The sequence below is a fragment of the Dromiciops gliroides genome, chromosome 2 (assembly GCF_019393635.1).
Source record: "Dromiciops gliroides isolate mDroGli1 chromosome 2, mDroGli1.pri, whole genome shotgun sequence".
Lineage (NCBI taxonomy): Eukaryota > Metazoa > Chordata > Mammalia > Microbiotheria > Microbiotheriidae > Dromiciops > Dromiciops gliroides.
Window position 1 is genome coordinate 110,497,277 of NC_057862.1, and position 6,000 is coordinate 110,503,276.

Below are 6,000 nucleotides of genomic sequence, written 5' to 3' on the forward strand. Positions count from 1 at the left end.
ATGAAAGATATGAGAAGAAACTCTTATTCCATCCCTTTGTAGAGATTGAAGGTCTGCACATAGTATATGTTTTCCATTTTTGTTCAATGTACAGATCAGCTATACTGATTTATTCTCTTCTTTTCCTTTTGTCTTTAAAAAATACTGTTGGTTCTAGAAGGGCAAGGGGACAGATGTTTGGGGAAATTATGGTGATAAAAAGACATGAATAAAAAATTATTTTAAAAAATCAATGAGGTAGAAACAGAAGGGATGTTGTTCTCAGAATGTATAAGAAATGGACAAGTTCAGGAAATAGATTACAGGCCTGGCATCAAGAAATGATACAATGGTGAAGGGGACTTCACTTTTATAGGCTAGTGGTGTCAAACTTCAACAAAAACAGATCTCTACAGGCTGTATATTGACTTAAGAAACCACAAACTAACATTGTCTATATTTAATTTTTATTTATTTTGTCAAACACTTTCCAATTACATCTTAATTTGGCTCCAGCCATACTAGGGAATTTTGTGGGCTATCCAGGGACCAAGAATTTGACACTTCTGATATAGGCAATTGCTGATCCCTTCTCTCTACCAGAAGCAAAGCAGCTAATAATCTCTTAGCTTGACAATGATTTTGTCTTTCAAAAGGTAGAAGAACTAAGAAGGGGAACTGTTACACTGAACCTAATATTTGATAACACAGAAAAACTGACTACTGGGGTAGAAATTATAGGAACTTTTGAGAGAAGTAACTGTTCTGTCTTCAAATTGATTGAAAATGAGAGAATTTGTTTTTACTAACAAATGCACCCTGAATTTGGGGAAAGAGATTTCAAAAGGTTCAGAGAAAGAATACATAAGATCCCACGAACTAAAATTCTAGAGGGGAAGTAAAGTCTTCCCAGGAAAGAGGGGAGGATGTTAGGGATTAAATTTTAAAGATGCAAAGAGAAATAATTCCAATGGCAGGGAAAAGGAAGGTGAATTTAAAGAAATTGACATGAAAACCCTAGGAACATACTTAATTTCTTTTTTAAAAAAGACATATATAAAAGATGGAAGAAAAGGTAAGTAAAGGAAAATGAGTTCCAAAGTGTACTATAATAATAGTATGAGGAGTGCTAAAAGTCAGAATGAGCTGAGACTGGTGAAGAAAGCGGGACTACTGCTCAGGGTAGATCGGATAATGACTGTTGTTTGTCCTTCATTCTCAAAGAGGGCCATGACATCAGGAAGTGATGCCAAGGCTTGCAGTGAAATGGATTTAAGTGAAGGAGGGCTATATAAGGTCACTTGCTTCACTTTCTCCTCCAGAGCCAATTGGGTCCAGTGGCAAGATACACATTAGGATGACTGGAGATAACCCTGGATGTTTGGTGCTTGAGGTAATCAGAGTTAAGTAACTTACCCAGGATCACAAAGCTGGTGTCAAGTGTCTGAGGCAGCATTTGATCTCAGGTCCTCCTGACTCCAGTGCCAGTGCTCATAACATATGACAGGAAGGAGAACTATTTAACTTTCAATTTATGTTTTCTCTACCAAGCATAATTATCTTTGAACTGGAAAGGACAGGATAAAAATTACTACTAGGGAGTTGAAATTCAAGATTAATAAGACAGAGGGCAGCTAGATGGCACAGTGGATAAAGCACTGGCCCTGGATTCAGGAGAACCCGAGTTCAAATGCAGCCTCAGACACTTGATACTTACCAGCTTTGTGACCCTGGGCAAGTCATTTAACCCTCACTGCCACACCCAAAAACAAAAACAAAAACAAAAATTGGGGAGAGGACAAGATTAATAAGACAGTAAGAGTGAGTTTAGTTGTTCATGATGACTTCAACTCACCTGGCCCAGATAAATTACAACCAGGGATTGTCCTAAAAAAACTTATGACACTGTGACTTCTGAGCCATCTGAAAAATCATAGAAGACCTTTTAGCATAGAGGTGCTCAGAGAGACATACATTTTCAGACATGGTCAAGGCTTGCTTGACTATAGTTACTTGTTCCAAAGGAGAGCATTGGAGTGACGGTAAAGGGCAGAATGAGTAGTGACAGAAAAGAGCATCAGGAAAAAAACATTTAAAACACAAAGTAAACAAAAAAAGTTCAGAAAGTAACACAAATAGGACAATTTTCTTAATAATACGTTGTGAAGGGGCAGCTAGATGGCGCAGTGGATAGAGCACTGGCCCTGGATTCAGGAGTACCTGAGTTCAAATCCGGCCTCAGACACTTAACACTTACTAGCTGTGTGACCCTGGGCAAGTCACTTAACCCCAATTGCCCAGCAAAAAAAAAAAAAAAAAAGAGAGAGAGATCATGGAGAACAGAAAAGGTGCCAAAGATGATGTTCCAATTCTCAAAAAGAAAACAGTGGCATCAGCAAACTATAGACTAGTGACCTTGACTTCAATTCCTGGCAGGATGGGTAGCAAACATCTAGAAAAGGAAGTGGTGATTACTGTGAGCCAGTCCAGCTTCAGTAAGAACAGGTCCTACCAGACTAACCTCATTTCCTTCATTGATAAGAGTTACCAGGCTGGTAGATCAAACACTATAGATATATAGATATTAGCTAAACATTTTACAAAGTCTCTCATTCTAATCTTGTGGACAATATGTAGAGATGTGGGACAGATAGTAGTACAGTAAGAGAATCTAAAATAGTTGAATGGATGAACAAAAAAGAATTCATCAATGGTTTGATGACACCTTGGAAAGAGGAAATCTAGTGATAGCCAGGGGGTAGCTAGGTGGTGCAGTGGATAAAGCACCAGCCCTGGATTCAGGAGTACCTGAGTTCAAATCCAGCCTCAGGCACTTGACACTTACTAGCTGTGTGACCCTGGGCAAGTCACTTAACCCCCATTGCCCCACAAAAAAAAGAATAAATAGTGATAGCCAGGGATCTATGCTTTGTCCTGTGCTGTTTAATATTCCTTTTCTTAAAATCAATAATGACAAAGAGAAAAGAATACTAAAGGTATGTGATTATCAAATATGAAGATGACACAAAAGTCAGAGGGATAGAGAACAAGATGATGGATGGTCATGATGAACAGAATTAGGATCCAAAAAGAACATGACAGGCTACAACATGAGACTCGTTAATAAAATGAAATAAAATGTAAATTCATTTGGGTTAAAAAATCAACTTCATAAATATAAGATGAGGGAAATATGGATAGGTTGGGTTTTTTTTCCCTTAGAAAGAGCTAATAAGTGGATAAAGCACCAGCCCTGGATTCAGGAGGACCTGAGTTCAAATCTGACCTCAAACAGTTGACACTTACTAGCTGTGTGACCCTGGGCAAGTGTCTTAACCCTCACTGCCCTGCCAAAAGAAAGGGTAATAGCCTTTGGCTACATTATAATAAGTAAGGTGACTAGGTCCAAGAGGGTGATAGTTCCATTCTATCTTGCCATAGTTTGATCATAAGTTGAGTATTATGTTCAGTAGTATATGCCACATTTTAGGAAGGCCATTCATAAGCTGAAGGATGACAAGGATAATGAAGTTTCAAGGTCCTCCCATATCAAGAGCTGTTGAAAAAGCTAAGAATGTTTAGTTTGGAGAAAAGAAGATTTGAGGTAGGGGGTGGGATGATGTGATAGATGTCTTCAAGCATTTAAAGAGATGTCCCATGTAAGTGGGATTAAGTTTGTTCTGTTTGGCCCCCAGAGGTCAGAAATAGGGGCAAAAGGTAGAAGCTACAGAGAAGTAAATAAAAACTTTCTAACAATTAGACCTATCCAAAGTACAATGGACTTTCTTAGGATAAAGTAATTTCAGGGCAGCTAGGTGGCACAGTTGATAGAGCACCAGCCCTCAAGTCAGGAGAACCTGAGTTCAAATCCGGCCTCAGCCACTTGACACTTACTAGCTGTGTGACCCTGACCAAGTCACTTAACCTCAATTGCCTCACCCAAAAACCAAAAAAATAAAAAATAAAAATAAAGTGGGTTCCCCTTTCAAGGAAGATCTTAAACTAAATGCTGTCAGATAATGTGCAGAGCTTCAGATTCAGGTACCAATTGGACTGGATGGTCTCTAAGGCTCTTGGCAATTCTGTGATCCTTTCATTCTATAATTCCAATCACTTCAAAATCTCAAGCATCATTCCCTTCAGCCTCCAGTATACGATCTTCATTATGGTTCAGGGCTTCTAATGGCCAAGGCTGCAATTTTTGATCCCACCCAAATCCTGCTTTACTACTTCAGGTTTTCCAAGTTTTGTACTGCTCTTATAAAGAAGTACTACAAACTGATCACAGTGACAACAAAGACAGAGAAGTACTAAAGTATCTGTAATTCCCACAGAATCTAGCTCAAAGCCTTCCAGAGTTTCTGAATAAATACAAATTTCTGCAGGGCCTGTTCAAAGTTTTCTGTAGCACACTAGACAAATGAATTCACATTTCCAAGATCACCCATGGATTCTATAATTTCTAAAGAAACCTCAACCCATCAGTCCAAAATACTGCCACAACCTGAACTCTGTCCTCAGTGCCATTAGGCCCAGTTCTATCAATTGTCTTGTGCTGTGGCCCCAACATGTCTTGGTGAACTCTCTAAGTCTTGCTTCTACTCACTAATAAAAGAGGATCAGCAGCTACAAACACCAGAATTCAAATCCTTCTCTCTCACACACACACAAACATGCCACTACTCTTGGGGCTTTCCTGAAGTTGAAACTTCCTCACTACCTAGACAACCAAGTAGCAAGAAGGGACGTGGAGAATTACTGAAGGGAAACTAAAATGTCAAAAGAAATTGCTCACATGAAATAAACTCACGTAAAAGGGGAAAGGCAAAATCATCTAAGGCCATTAAAAAAAAACAAATCCTAGGCCCATGGTTTACATTCTAGACCAGGCAGCAGAGTTGCTATGTAATGATCGTCTCCTTAGCCCAAAACCCTTGCCTGACAAACCTCTACTTTCTCTTGTCTCTCCTGGAGCAGTCATGCCAGGCTGGGCAGTGCATAGACTCTGGAGAATTTCTGGGCTCTACCCTATTAATGCTAAAGGCTTGATAAAAGAAACCCCTCGCTGAGGATTTGGGTTCAGTTTATTTTAAGTTGGTGAGGAGCCAAGGGAGGGGTAGGCCCTGCCTCAGCCTCTCTTTCTGGAGACGAAGACTTAGTGGAGAGAGGACAACACCTGGGACTGAGAGCAAGCCTTGAGGACGGATTCAAGCACCTTTTAGAGGGGTCTGGGTAAGTGGCCGCAGGGCTGAGAAGGCAAAGTTGAAATAGGCTCTCCCGGGGCGGGCTGGGTAACCTTTGCCCCCATGATCGCCTCCCAAATTCCTTCCCACAATTCTCCTCTTCCCACCCTCCCCCCTCAATCACTCAACCGGAGGTTCGTGCCTCCCTCGCTCCCTGGCGCGACAGAGGCCCGACCCTGGTGACCCTGGGGCTTTTCCCGGGTAAAGCTCTCGCTGACCTGTCACCGGATCCAAAATGGCGAGGCCTAGTCCCAGGGCCGGCGGCCACAATTCATGTCCGGCCCGGGAGCCGGAGGAGGCCCCGAACAGTTCCCCAGACCCTGCGACGGGGAGGGAAAAGGGATAGGAATCGGTGCCCAGAGACAAGACTCGGTGAGCCCAGGGTGAGATGGAGCCAGCGACGGCAACTGCAGTGACGATTCAGGCCCTGGGACTGGCAGAGAAACCGGCTCCCTTCCCTGTCAGTTCACTGACGTGGTAACCAGGTGCAACCTACGCCGCTGCCTGGTAACTGCGCGAGCCCAGTGGCATACGCAACCAATCTCCGCTAGGTCCGCCGCCGATCATCCAATCGGAGATGGAGAGTTGGCCTCAGGCCTGGGAACCTTTCCGGGGAAGGCGGGATTACAAAAAAGTCTGGAAAAGGATAGGAAAGGGATACCCAACGGGAGTGATCGACTACGGAGTAGCAGTGAGAAGCACCAATAGAAAATGAGAAATTGTGCTCGGGAGGTTGGAACGGAGGTGGAGGTAGCTCAATCAAGTTCGGTTGCAGTGC

The 6,000-nt window shown here is 42.3% G+C and overlaps 1 protein-coding gene across 5 annotated transcripts in view; it reads right to left on the minus strand.

Annotated features, from left to right (window-relative positions):
• The window catches only part of GBF1 (golgi brefeldin A resistant guanine nucleotide exchange factor 1), a 119,485-nt gene extending 113,750 nt beyond the window's left edge, over positions 1–5,735 (minus strand). For 4 of the 5 annotated variants that reach the window (XM_043983024.1, XM_043983023.1, XM_043983022.1 and 1 more), the window contains exon 1: positions 5,441–5,734. The gene's annotated coding sequence lies outside the window, so the exon portion shown is untranslated. Of the gene's footprint in view, positions 1–5,440 lie in introns of all 5 variants that reach the window. The other variant, XM_043983020.1, reaches the window with a different exon arrangement.
• Positions 5,736–6,000: the final 265 nt, after the last annotated feature.